The 14,032-nt window shown below is 41.9% G+C and overlaps 1 long non-coding RNA gene across 1 annotated transcript; it reads right to left on the bottom strand.

The window, feature by feature from the left end:
• Positions 1–2,839: 2,839 nt before the first annotated feature.
• Positions 2,840–13,764, bottom strand: LOC309803219. The gene is made up of 3 exons (XR_014293914.1): positions 12,099–13,764; positions 6,341–6,467; positions 2,840–4,112 (listed from the first exon to the last, which is right to left on the bottom strand). It is a non-coding gene; the product is annotated as an uncharacterized lncRNA (long non-coding RNA).
• Between the last annotated feature and the right edge of the window lie 268 nt (positions 13,765–14,032).

The raw sequence follows: 14,032 nt of genomic DNA, 5'->3' as shown, positions 1-14,032 counted from the left end.
AGACTCATCTTAAAAACCTTTGGGAGGTTCTACTTGAAGCTGTGGTTTCATTTCAAAGGAATCCAAAAAGTGGGGGTGGAAGAGTGATATACTATATAGAAAAATCTCTTCCCTTTGTCTTCTGTACTCTTCTAGAAGGGGAGCACAAAAAGAAAATACACAAGTAAAGGAGGTTCAAACACAGTAAGAATCACAGTTTCTAAAGGATAGTGAGAGGTCAATGATTTGAGAGTCAAGAAATTCATGTCTAATATTTACTTCAGCTGTGACTCATTATGAAACGTTGGCGAGGGTCACAGAAACCTCCAGCCCTCGGTTTCCCCATCTGTAAAATGAAGATTTGAATAACTGGCCAACCCACGTTACATCTGATGTGTTTTCAGAGACTCAGAATGAAAGTCATGAGCATGTATTAATACAAAGACGAGAGGTTCGCTTCTGAGAGAGACCAGACTAGCAAAAAAAAAAATTCACATTTGGATGCTAATTGGATGTCCCAGATTAAAGTAATTGAGTAAAAATTAGTGGGAAGAAAAATCTGTGGTTTGGTGATAAAAAGAGAGGACTTCTATAAGAAGAGACAAGAAAAATCACAGAGGTTCAGTGACTCTCATTTACTTGGAAGAATTAAAATGCTTCCCCTTCATCCTATAAGGGAAATCCTTGAGAAGTTTGCAGACTGTCACCATCTGTTCAGCAAAACATGCATCAACATAATATTTTCCACATGTTACGTTTTTTTAATTTTGAAAACAGAAATTAATCTTTTCCTAGCCAAATGTTTTACTATAACCACTGCAAAGAAAATTAGGTAGAAGCTCTCTGTTTGGATCCCACTCTTCTCCCTACCCACACCCACCACCAAATCCTTTGCATTTTCTATGGCAATGTATGGCTTAAAGCTAAGAAGAAGCTAGTAATTTGACTTTTTTTCAAAACATAACAAGTCTGGGGCTTCCCTGGTGGCGCAGTGGTTGAGGGTCCACCTGCCGATGCAGGGGACACGGGTTCGTGCCCCGGTCCGGGAAGATCCCACATGCTGCGGAGTGGCTGGGCTCGTGAGCCATGGCCACTGAGCCTGCGCGTCTGGAGCCTGTGCTCCGCGGCGGGAGGGGCCACAGCAGTGAGAGGCCCGCGTATCGCAAAAAAATAAAAAATAAATAACAAGTCTATATTTCCTAAGTCTGTAGAGCTGCTCTGAAGCCCATCTTTCACATAGTTGCAAAGTCCTATCTCTCCATTTTCCTCCTCAGAACCTCATAGTGACTTCCATCAACAACTTGATCAAGGCCAAATTAACTATCACCACTTGGGTATCCACTCTTGGCTATACCATGGCAGCCAACCACCCCTTTCCCTACTATCCTTCTCCCGCCACCACTCCTCTGACTGATGCACTCAGAAACCAGGCCTAGAAGTCAATGTAGTCGGCCAACTAGTGCTTACCAAGCCCCAGCTCTATGCCCAGCACCATGCAAGGGACAAAAGGACATGGACAAACAATGCTAGACATACTTCCTACCCACAAAGAGCTCACAAACTTGGGAAGAAGCTAGAACTACTAGAGGATAAGACAATAAAAAACATCCAATGTGACATGGTAAAAATGATGATGACAGCAATGATGATGGCGATGATCATGGTGATGGGTCAGGATCTCAAAGTTAACTCCTTTATTTCATCTGTGCCTTCTCTTGCAAGTTTCTAGACATTGGTTGGCCAGAGGAAAATGAACTTTTAATCTTGTCTGGTTTAATGTCTAGCCTGATCCAATAATTTTGATAGTCCCTTTAAGTAAGACTCAGCTATGTATGCCCATTTTCCAAAATGGTAAAATCTTAGAAGACAGTTGTCCTGTCCATTTAGCTGGTTTTGTGTAGCTCTGAGCATATCTTCGTCCATCTATGACCTTTGATAATACTATTGTCTCTCCAAAAACTAGATTTATTTCTGCCTAACTGCAAGTCCCATAAAGAAAACACTGAGTGATGTGCTTACAAAATACATGTAGAGCAGGCATCATTAGTTTTAAACAAGTAAACTGAGGCACAGTGAGTTCAGCAATACTTTAGAATAATTGATATGAGCTGAGTGTGTCACTCCAAAATTCATATGTTAAAGTACTAACTCCCGGTACCTCAGAATGTGACTGTATTTGGAGACAGTCTTTAAAGAGGTAATTAAAATTAAGATGAGGTCATTCACGTGGGCCTTAATCAGTATCAATGTGTCCTTCTAAGAACAGGAAATTTGAACACTGATGGCTCAGCGGGAAGACCATGTTAAGAAACAGGGGTATGACAGGCCATCCACAAGAAGAGAAACCTCAGAAGAAACTGACCCTGGTGGCACCTTTATCTCAGATGTCTGGCCTCCAAAATTGTATTAAAGCCACTTAGCCTGTGGTGCTTTGTCATGGCAGCCCTAGCAAACTAATACAATAGGCAGCCTCTAAAAACAGCCCCCTCTGATCAGCACAACAAAAAGATAGGTTTTTTAGTCTGTTTTTCCACTAGTATTAGCTCTTTTACATACTTCAACAGTGTCTGGCATAACAGATTTTAAATAACATTTGTTAAACTCATGAGTGAACATTATCCTTTTAGTTAATTCAAGATATAATTTTAATGCATTTTACCAACCAAAATAGAAAATAGAACTGCCAAAGTAACTTCCTCATTTTAAAAAATTCTACACTTATATGCTAGGTAATTTCTGATAATTGTTAAAATTTTTTCTTTTAAGGCCAAAATAGTAACAAGCCACAAAAGTCATTATTTCCACAAATTTAAGTTAAGCATTAACTTTCTTGGAATAAAAGCATCAAATTATGGAGAGGTGACTGATAAAAGTATTTTATTTGAACTTTTGTGTATGTTTCTATAGCCAGAGTCCTCCTAAGATTCAGTGCCTTGTTTGCTTTTTTTCCTATCATCTCATTGATCTCTTCCAAGTCCTGGTAAAGTTGTCAGAAGTACAGTTTTCCCCATTTTATAAATGGAGAAAATAAACAGGCAAGTCAAGGAATGTTATTCAGTATTGCAAAGCAGGCTCAAAGGGAAGGCAGTTAAACCAGATGAAAACAATGAAGCATATGCACTTGGGAGAGGGAGGGGCACGGAGGGGAGGAAGGAAATGAGGAGGAACACAGTCTTTGTCCCCCCACTCCACCCATGAGTGCAATCATATCTAGAGCCCAGCAATTTAGAATCCAAAAGGATTTGGTTCCAGAAGTATCTCCAGGATCTAATTAGAGGGCCTTGACCTCAATGTAAGCAGCCCAATTCATTCATTCATTCATTCATTCATTCATTCATTCATTCAGTAACTACTTATTGAACACCTACTATGTGCAAGACACTCTTGTAGGCTGTCTTGTACACTGTCTTGTAGTGAACAAAACAGACCAAAACATCCCTGCCCTCACAGGGCTTACATTCCAGGGGTGGAGACAGAAAAATAAAAATGATAAGTAAGTAAAACATATAACATGTTAGATAGTATTCAGTGCTAAAGAGAAAAAATAAAAGTGGGATGAAGGATATAAAATGTGAAGGATGGGTTGAAATATTAAGTTAGCCAAGAAAGTTCTCACGATGATGAGTTAGGAGGCCGACTGCATGAGAAAACATTGAAACACTTTCTTTTTTTTTTTTTTTTAAAGAAGATGTTGGGGGTAGGAGTTTATTAATTTATATATTTATTTATTTTTGCTGTGTTGGGTCTTCATTACTGTGCGAGGGCTTTCTCTAGTTGTGGCAAGCGGGGGCCACTCTTCATCACGGTGCGCGGTCCTCTCTCTATCGCGGCCTCTCTTATTGTGGAGCACAGACTCCAGACGCGCAGGCTCAGTAGTTGTGGCTCACGGGCCTAGTTGCTCCGCGGCATATGGGATCTTCCCAGACCAGGGCTCGAACCCGTGTCCCCTGCATTAGCAGGCAGATTCTCAACCACTGCGCCACCAGGGAAGCCCTGAAACACTTTCTTATCTTCTCAAACAGTATTCTGAATTCTTAGATTCCAACAGCTCGGCTTCCATTCACAACTCCACTCTTTATTTATGTGTGAATTTGAGCAAATTTCCCAAGTTTTCTGGGTCTCAATTTCTTTATCTGTAAAATGAAAATTATACTTAACTTGCAGAATTATAAGGAGTTAAGGCAATATATATATATTGCATTTTATATAGATATAAATATATACTTCTCAAGTGCCTAAAACAGTGCCTGACATATAAGAACTCAATAAATATTAGGTTTTGTAATTGCTTTTTTTTTACTAGTGGTCTTCCTATGACTTGATTTCAACATTGTAAAAATGAGACAATGCAGACCACCTCACTGGATTGTTGTGGAAATCAGATGAGATAAGATGTATAAAGAGCTCTTGGAGGCTGGATCACAGTAAGTGCTAAATATATGCCTCTTGCTCTTGTTATGGTTGTAACCAGATAAAATTTTTATTTTCTTAACAACTGCAACAGCTTTCCTCTTGGAAAAATAGCCTTTGGGAATAGAAGGTGAGATCCTAAGGGCATGGATATGTGTCTACAATAATTTGGGCAAAGAAGAAAGGAGAGCTAGTTAAGCTGCTCTGCATTTGAAAACAAGACAGTGGGGGATTGGGAGAAAAATGGGAAGAAGGAGGGAGGATCCAAGGAGCTGTCGTGAGGCTAGGGATTTTACAGGGTGAGAGAACTGGACATATTCTCTAAGGATACATGGGTGCAAAAACATTTTACACATAGGAATGCATGAAATTTAACTAGAAATTATCTGTTTTGTTGCATCATGAACCCTTCTTTGGCCTGCTCATGCCACCAAAATCTGTAGTAAAGCCAATTATACTTACAAGTGCTTTGTATGAATAAATAAGTCTTTTGTACAAATTGGGAAGGGTTTGGTGAGCCAGAAGTGATCATGAAAATATGAACTCCACAAGAATTTGGAGAAATCCTAGAAAGAACTTTGGGCTTCTATAGGGAATGGATGAGGCCTTTGGGACAATCCTACCTAGTCTCTGACACCTGGATGACAATATTAATAATAACGACCACAGCATTAGAAGGGTGTGTGTGTGTGTGTCTGTGTGAATTTTGGTGGTGGAAGGGAGTGGACATTATAGGAACCTTACACAATGGTGGGGGCCGGTCAAACAATCTCTGTTAGTCTTTTGTCTGAGGCTGGAGCTTGAAGTCCACAGGGCAGGTCATCAGAATAAGAAGGTAAGATAGAACGTCGGGGTAAGCAAGTACAGTCTGGGACCCACAAGGGCAGGGACAGACTGGAACCCTTGTCAGTGATAGCTGCCTCTAGTCTTAATGATGTAGACATCCTGCCTGAAGAAGCCAGGGACCTTTGTCACAGAACTAAATACACATGTGGCCCAAGAGGCAGAGAACTTTACAGAGGATCCCCAGGAAGGTGGCTGCTGCCTGGTGCCAATGAGGTAAGCCAGCAGATAGCAACAATGCCTGCCAGTGTGAGCTACCAGAGTGCCTGCCCTGACATTCTGTTTCACTTTCAACCTCCAAACCTATCAAAAACATGTTTTTTGTGGCCCATCCCAACCAGACACATTCAGAGAAGGGATTTCGCAGAAACATAATTCAACCTAGCCACATTAACATATGACAAAGCTGCCACACTAATAATTCTCACTATAGTCTGAGCTAGATACTTCATCCCCATTTTCAATTGAGAAAAATGAGATTTGGGTGAGGGTCCATAACTTGCCTGGAGTCACAGAGCTAGCAAATGGCAGAGCCAAAATTCCAAATGCCTCTACATTGCCTAATTAGACATATTAAATAACAATGGTCCAAATGGGAATAGTGATTTAATAGGTATCCCAAAAGGGAGCCTCCAGTATTATTAATTTTTATGATAATAATCCCTTATAAATGTAAAACACTGTACTTTTCAATATTGTTTCTTGTAAACTTTTCCTCTGGATCCTCAGAACACCACTGTGGAAAAGGTAGGTGTTTATTACGTACATTATACAGATGAGCAGATTAATTCTTATTTAGACTTTTCGTAAACCACACAGCCAGTGGCAGAGCCAACTCTGGAATCCAAGTCTCCTGACTTAACCCATAATTCCAGAGCCCCATTCAATTAAAAGTAACTGGCCAGAGGTGACAAATGAGATGAGAAGGAAAGGAAAGGAAAGATGATAAAAGACCGTAAACAACAGTAGATCTCGTGGGAATTCTGTTAAAAATATTTTAAACACTTGGCCACAGACCTGCTCCTTGTCTAGCAAACGAATTTACCCACTTCTTCCTTAACCTCATCTCTATCCCAGTAATAGTGAGAACCAAACAATTCCCCATTACCTGGTTTGCTATGTCCCAGCACTAGGTTCTGAGTCCTGCTGCGTTCTGAGGATGGGAGGTGGGCACTGAGTCCCTCCAATTTAGGGAGAATCAATGGTGTCATCTGTGAAAGGAGTCAAAATCCCATCTACATATTGCAAAAAAAAACAAAACAAAGCTGTAGTTCTCTCTTGTCCAGACTTCAGGAGAAATTCAGCTATGTTGAATGTTGAATTCATTTCTTCTACAAACGTCTGTGGAATTTCTATCATGGGTAAGCAGAGTGTAAGGCACTCTGCGGGCACAACATGAATCAAACATAGATTCCGCCCTCAAGGAACTTACAGGAAATAAATGGGTGAGACATGAGCATAAATCTATGTACCATTCAGATGCCATTAGAGAATCTGTAGATCAAGTGCTATGGGAGTTCAGTTAGAAATCATTTCTTCTGGTTGGGGATAATAAAGGGAGCCTTTGTGGGGCTTGAAGATAGTGTCTAAAGAAAGCAGCTTCAAAAACATGGAGTCCTTTAGATTAGCAGGAGCATGGGCATGTGAGGATAAGTGGGAAACACAGTTAGAAGGGAGGGTTGGGAGTAGTAGGAAATAAAGTTAGAAGGGTAAATTGGAGCCAGATTGTAGTGGGCCTTGAAAATCTAGATAAGGAATTTGAAATTTAGGTGTGGGACAACTGAAGTTCTCAAAGAGTTTTGGGAAAACTTGAAACACTTCGGTTAACTCTAGTTTACAAAGTTTGAAGAAAAGCAAATCTCAACTTATTTACATTTAACCATTTTCTCTCCGAATTCAGTGTCGTGGAATAAATAAAGATGATTAATTATTTTTAATCAAAGGTAATATATTAACTTGGCAATTATCCCTTCTGATTAGTCCCTCATCCTCAATGATGAATGCCTAGGTTTGGATAGAGAAGTCAGAAGAGGCAAGGAAGGGAAAATGTCCTGTTGGTGACTAGATCCAATGCTCAGCTTAACTTGCTCAAACTCCAGGATAATACTGCTTTGTTGTCTTCAATTATTGTTTTCTATAAGCTGATGGCCCTTAATTGGAAGAGAAATCCCTAGTCCATCTGTAAGTTCTAGTACAGGGAAAATAAAAACAGACAAATCAGTACCTAATTTTCTGATGGAGAGAATTCATTACAAGGCCGGTTGCCTCTGGAAGTATCTCAACAGGAGTCACATCAAGTCTTTTCATTTCAGTGACTAGGAAAATGAACAAACCTAGGCGAGACAGCTCATGAAATTATCCATCCCTGCATCATCCAGCAGTCATATGATAATGTCCCAAGCTATGGTGACTGTATAATACTCATATGAAACTTCATTCTCATGGGAGAGAAGAAATCAAGTCATTACACTGTCACTGTTTCCTAATAAAGATTTCACCATCTGAGACTGTGAAAGAATGGGGGAAACTTTTCATTGTTCCTTTAAATATACATTTCTTTTTAAATTTTTTTAAATTAATTAATTTATTTATTTTTGGCTGCATTGGATCTTCATTGCTGTGCGTGGGCTTTCTCTAGTTGCAGCGAGCGGGGGCTACTCTTCATTGTGGTGCGTGGGCTTCTCATTGTGGTGGCTTCTGTGGTTGTGGAGCATGGGCTTTAGGCATGCGGGCTCAGTAGATGTGGCTCGAGGACTCTAGAGTGCAGGCTCAGTAGTTGTGGCATATGGGCTTAGTTGCTCCACCGCATGTGGGATCCTCCCGGACCAGGGCTTGAACCTGTGTCCCCTGCATTGGCAGGCGGATTCGTAACCACTGCACCACCAGGGAAGTCCTAAATATACATTTCTATGTGTATACAAATACACAAGTATATTAAACATATTCTTATGTTTTATTAAACATATTATATTAACATAATAGTATGTTATTATATTATTTTTAATTAAAATAACTTCCTTCATGAAAAGCAAAAATTACCCATTCCCAATAACACATTCCACAGACCAAAGAGCAAATACCCAGTTGTCCAAATTGCTCATTTTTCTAGAAAAAATAGTTTACGACAGTCAGTTACAATACAAGTGATGATAATGGCATACACATTGTCACACATTTAGTTATTAATTTTGGCTAAAACTACTTTATAACTACCATTGTCTTCTTTGACCGGCATGAAGAGGCAGGCAAAGAACCCCAAGTACTGGTAGCCTGGAAAACTCTCCAAGTGAGGAAGGAAAGGTGAAGAAGCAGAGGTGAGAACTCTGGACCAGCCAGACCAGCAACCAGAGAGTGACACAGGGTTCCATCCTCCCCCACTCCTCACCACCATTACTCCCCACGAGCAAACAAACGCCTTCTCAATTCACCTTTTAAGCTTCTATTTAGTCTTTACTATTATTCTCCTGATATGAATACTGTTCTCTATCTAATGAATCCTCCTTATCATGCAAGTACAACTAACTGAATTCAGAGAACAATCAAATGAAAACAGAAGTCTCCCTCCAGCAAAACTGTTGAAAACACATTCCTATAAGGTTAAAATTAAACAGCTTCCTCTGACTTTTTTTACCCCATGGCAGCAAACACTGGGTCTGTCTCAAGCCTTCCCTGGCCACCCTGCACATTTATACCAGCTCAGAGGCCTCCAAGAGGCAAGTAACAAGCAGAATTTAAAAGGAACAAATGATCCACAGCCCCAGTACTTTGTTTCTAGGAGCAACTGGTGTCCACTTCCAGAATCTCTAAGGCTGTAAATGATAGGGGAACTATGTGGTCCAGAAAAAAATACGTGTGGACCTGAACGGCTTGTCATTATTAAATTTCCCTACTGGGCCAACATACTGCCTCCTCGCAGTTTACCAAATTTTGCCTCATCCACATTTAAAAGTCTATGGAAAAACAGGAGAGCCTTTCAGGGGGAAATTCATTCATGTTTGGATTCAGGCAGACTGAGGAACCTTTAATAGCACTGTCATTATCCTGCAGGGCACACCACAGAGCAGCCAGCGAGCTCTCTCTCAATGGACTTGAAATTTCCTCTGGAATTTACAGAGCAGAAACCTTAAACACACATCGCCATAAGAACCAGATTACATAATGTCTCCATCACCCTCCTGACAGCTACAATTATGAGTCAATCCCTGGTTTAAATATGAAACCGGAAGCTCCATGTTTCCCCTCTGACTATGTGGCAGGCTAAGTGGAGCTTTCTGGGCCTGTCGGTATGGAGATCTGAGCTGCTCCCACAGTCACTAATTTAGCATGAGACCAAATGATGGGGTAACTAAAAGCAGTGCTGCAGAGACCCACTCCAGGACCAGATGTTCTCCTTGTTTAACCATTGCCCACATAAGGAACAAAAATAGTGCCCCCCCCCTTTAATTTTTCCTTTTCTTTATCCTCCCCAGCTAATTTCCGGCTTCTGATCTTTCAATCCCACAAAATAAAATAAAAATAAAAGCCCCATTACCAAAAGATGACATGTTATTGAACACATGCCTGTAAGTTGTAATGTGCCCTGTAGTCTCCTCTTTGTACTTCTTGAAGCCTTCGAAGCTCAGAAGATTTAAGTTGCCCTGGCAACCTCACAGGACTAACAGCTCTAGAGAGCCCCACCTAGCTGCAAGGACACGAATTTGAGTCAACACAGGCCACTCTGGCACTTAGTAGCCTAGAGACTAGTGAATAGCATTGCTTTTTGGTTTCTTAGGAGCCAAAGACTGGCTGAATGAGGCATCCCCTCCCCTTTTATTGCCAAAAGAGCAGGACAAATAAAAGTCTCCACCCTAACTTGTAGAGTGCACTAGCTAAGAACGCCATGGATCATGTGGTAAATAAAGGAGAGGTCTTCTCTTCATTTTTCTGGCTGCTGGACAAATAACCAGACAGAAAAAAAGGGAAGTTGAGCTAATAATTTAAATCTTTCAAAAATGGAAAGGCAGTATGTGATATAGCTACTCCAATCTAACAGATTAGATGAACTAGCTTTCATATATCCTTTGGGATCCAGGATCTGGTCACTGTCTAAAGTGCAAGCTTCCCTAGCATTAAAACACCAGAGACTGTAATGACTATCTTGCAAATCAAGAGAATAGAGACGCAATTGTAATTCCACAGTTTGTGACCATAGACAAGCCACTTTTACCTCTCTGAAATAATTTCTTAATCTACACTAGGGAATGATAGTTATTGCTTTCTTCTCTTCAGGTACTTATCTCTGCAAACTTCAACCTCACCAACTATTTCTAGGCATGTGCAGTTCTAGGTTTTTAAAATAAAAGGTATTACCAAATCCTGAGGATTTCCAAATAAATAGGTATAGTCCTTTAAAAACTAAATACATCTAAATGTATGAGACATGACTGTTCACATGGCATTACTGACTCTATCAATGTAATCAGATAAGAACTTCCCATTCTGGCCTTCAACGATCCATTTCGATCATTAATTACTGGTAGAGTCAGGTAGGTTGGTCCAAGTCACTCCCTATTAATGACCCAATCTGAAATAAGGATAAAGCTGCTCTAAAAGAAATACTGTAAATCAGAAGGAAACAGAAATACTCAATAATTTGGAGAAAATTCAGGAGTTCTGTAAAGTGAGGGACACTGCTACTGATACTGTATATAACTTTTGTTCTATCTGAGAATCATTTCATATGTGGGATTTGATGTGGGTTGTGCCCACCTGACTAAATAGACAGTAAGGAACAGTCTGAAAAGAGTCTCAACTCTCAGGGTTGATATCCACATCAAGACAAAATGCAGCCCAGAATAACAGCCAGGCAGGGCCACATGACAAGAAATAAAGTATGTTGGGCATACTGTACCCTGACACAAACAAGGAATCACTGAGTTTCCATCTTTAAACTGGACTTTATATTTCTCACTATCCTGATCGGGGTGTGTGTGTGTGTGTGTGTGTGTGTGTTAAGGAAGTTTGGGGAGATGAGGGAAACATCCATTTGTTTATGTCAATGTTACTTCAGTGGTATTTCCTGCAGATACCTGGAGATATATTTGGAGTAGGATGTCCTCTACTGTCTCATTTATGAGCTTCCTCATTTGGATGCAAAAATGTACTGGTTTTTACTGAATGGGAAAAATATTCATGTATTCAGGCCCTCAGAGGAAAACACTCAAGTTAGAGGTCTAAAGAAGGCCCAACATAACAAGAACCATGGAGACATATTTAGATCAATATATAAGAAACAATGATGGCCATCACACATAGCCACTGTGTCTTACTGTCCCATATCCATGGGGTGTTTAAAGAATGAATGATCAACTATGTACACCCCTTTGCAAATATAAAACGTGATTCAAGTTTGCCAGTATTAACTATCCACTCGGAAAAAGAATGACTCCTCCACATCAGTGCCCCACTCTGCCTTGGGTCATTTCAGAAAACATTTGCAGCATGTTTGTGAGCTCAGAATGTTTTCCTGCCGTTTCCTTCAAACTTCTACTTGGCCAAGGATCCCCGATACCCACTGAGCTCCTCCTATTTCTTGTTTACGTTTTAAGTGACAGAAAACGGCAGCAAGTTAGTATTCTTTATATACCACTTTGTTGCCCACTTAACGATGGTCAGGGACTGCTCTGGGGACAGGGGATGCCAGAATAAAAGACAGTTCCTGTCCTCAAGGAGATATATTCTAGTGGAAACAGACGTAAGACTATTAACCCTAGTAATAAGTGGTACAAAGTCAACAAAACAGGAACTGTACGATATTTTTATATCGACGTTTACGGCAGTTCCAGTCCCATACATCTTCCACATGTGCCAGGAGATAAGGTGCTCACCTCCAATTTAGAAAGAATTCCACCAGCACCCAGGGCTTTATGGTATCAGTTATCTGGCCTTTTTATGTTCATTTTAACAGATGAAAAATATTAAACTCAGAGAGGCTATGTGGGTTTTCTGGGGCCACACAGTTGTCTCAATGGAGGAAGCAGGGAAATCTTAGAGAATAATCCTAGTATCAAATAACTGTCGCATCCAAGAATGTCAAAGTGTTCAGGTTACATCATTTTACTGTGATCAGTTCTGGACCTGCGACATAGCCCACTCCACCTCTGAGAAAATGGAAAACCAGGAGAAATGACAGAAAAACTTCCTCCTCCAAACGCAATTTCTTGTCCGCCTAAACCTTTACAGCAGGGCAGGTGCTGTGAGTCGTACCAAAGAGCCTTTCAAAGCAGGAACTCCGGCCTGCAGGTCGGCCTGGATCTTGTCCAAATTGGGTTCCACCCACGGTGAAAACCAATCTGTTTATGGGTGCGCCTTTACGATGTTACAGAACGTCTGCGAGAGACGGGGCTCCAGTTCCCGCCTGCTCTCTAAGTCGCCCGCCCCACAAAGGTGCACACACAAACACGCTCGAGACAGAAAAAAAGCTGGACGGGCCTTCGCTCCTCCCAGGCCTGCAATGAAATGCGCTTTAATTGCATCAAAGGGCTCTTCTCAATGGGGTTTCAGAGCCGCGAGAGAAGCGTTCCCAGCGAGGGCTCCTTTCCGGCTTGCCAGCATTCCTCCGCTCAGCGAAGGGAAGGGGACGGGGCTCCTTCGGGAGGCCCGCAGGCTCATTTCCATTCCGCTCGCATACAGCCTCCGTTGTGCGGGCCGGGCCTGCCGAGGGCAGCCGCGGCTGCCGGCGAACAAAGCCCCATTCATCCCCGGGGCCGGCTTCCTCCCGGCCGCACGGCCGCAGATGGGCTGGCCCCGGCAGGCCATCCAGAGACCCGGGCGCGCGGCCCGGCCGGGCGCGCACAGACCCCAATTCAGGAGGCCGGCTCTGGCCAGGGCCACCCCGGCTTCTATTTCGGCAGGCTCCGCAAGGAGGATCCGCCGAACCCCGTTTTCATTTCAGGGCGTGGGATCTGTGGACACCGAGTCTTTTCAGGGTGGAAATCCTGAGTTTACTCACGGCTCGTTGAGAACCAAGATGTCAGTTTCCACGGCCCTCTCCCCGGCTCCGCCACCCCTACCCCTCTGGATGGTACGGCCCAAAGTTCTCCGAGTTGTGAGAGGACTTTGTTTCTCGTCTGCGGCCTCTGAAATCCCGACGAAAGGGTCACTTCCTGACTTTTGTGTCTCTTCAATCCAGTGCCTTGAAAGTTCTTACCCTCTTGTTGTGACTAAGTACATAATTGCAAGCCTTCTCCGTTAACTTTTTCCAGAACTTAAACATTCCTCTAGGTGGAAGTTTGGGACTGTGGCTTCACAACAAAGACCACTGTTTTTCCTCCCCCATCTCACTCCTGGGAAAAAGAAAAACAGAAAAGAGAACGCACTTGTTTACCGCCCCAGTTTACAGCCATCAAGCACATTTCCTCTGCCCCACATATTAGACCAACAACAGGTTAATGCCACAGAGAGCTCTAACGTCAAATAAAAGGGTTGCAGCCTCACTTAACTCCCAGGCAGCTGGTGGGGGCGGGGCGGGGAGCTAGGGCTTGACTCCTAGTCTACAATCTAAAGCAAAAACAGGCTCCAGATCCACATTCCTATGATGTAGATGAAACAGGGAATCGCAGAATCAAAGAACACCAGATATAGGAAGACTTATCAACCCTAATCCATTCATTTCACAGATAAGAAGCAGATAAGATCTGGGAGGGGAAATGACTTGCCCACCCTCAAAAGGAAGCTGGTTCCTCTTAGTAAAAATTGCCCTCAAGCAAACTTGCAAAATAACACTAAAAATAATTTTCAACAAGAAAAACTCCAAGAAAAA

This window comes from Mesoplodon mirus (assembly GCF_964341445.2).
Source record: "Mesoplodon mirus genome assembly, chromosome: 4".
Taxonomy (NCBI): Eukaryota; Metazoa; Chordata; class Mammalia; order Artiodactyla; family Ziphiidae; genus Mesoplodon; species Mesoplodon mirus.
Note: the sequence above shows the minus strand (reverse complement) of the source record. Positions and strands in the feature narration are given on the sequence as shown.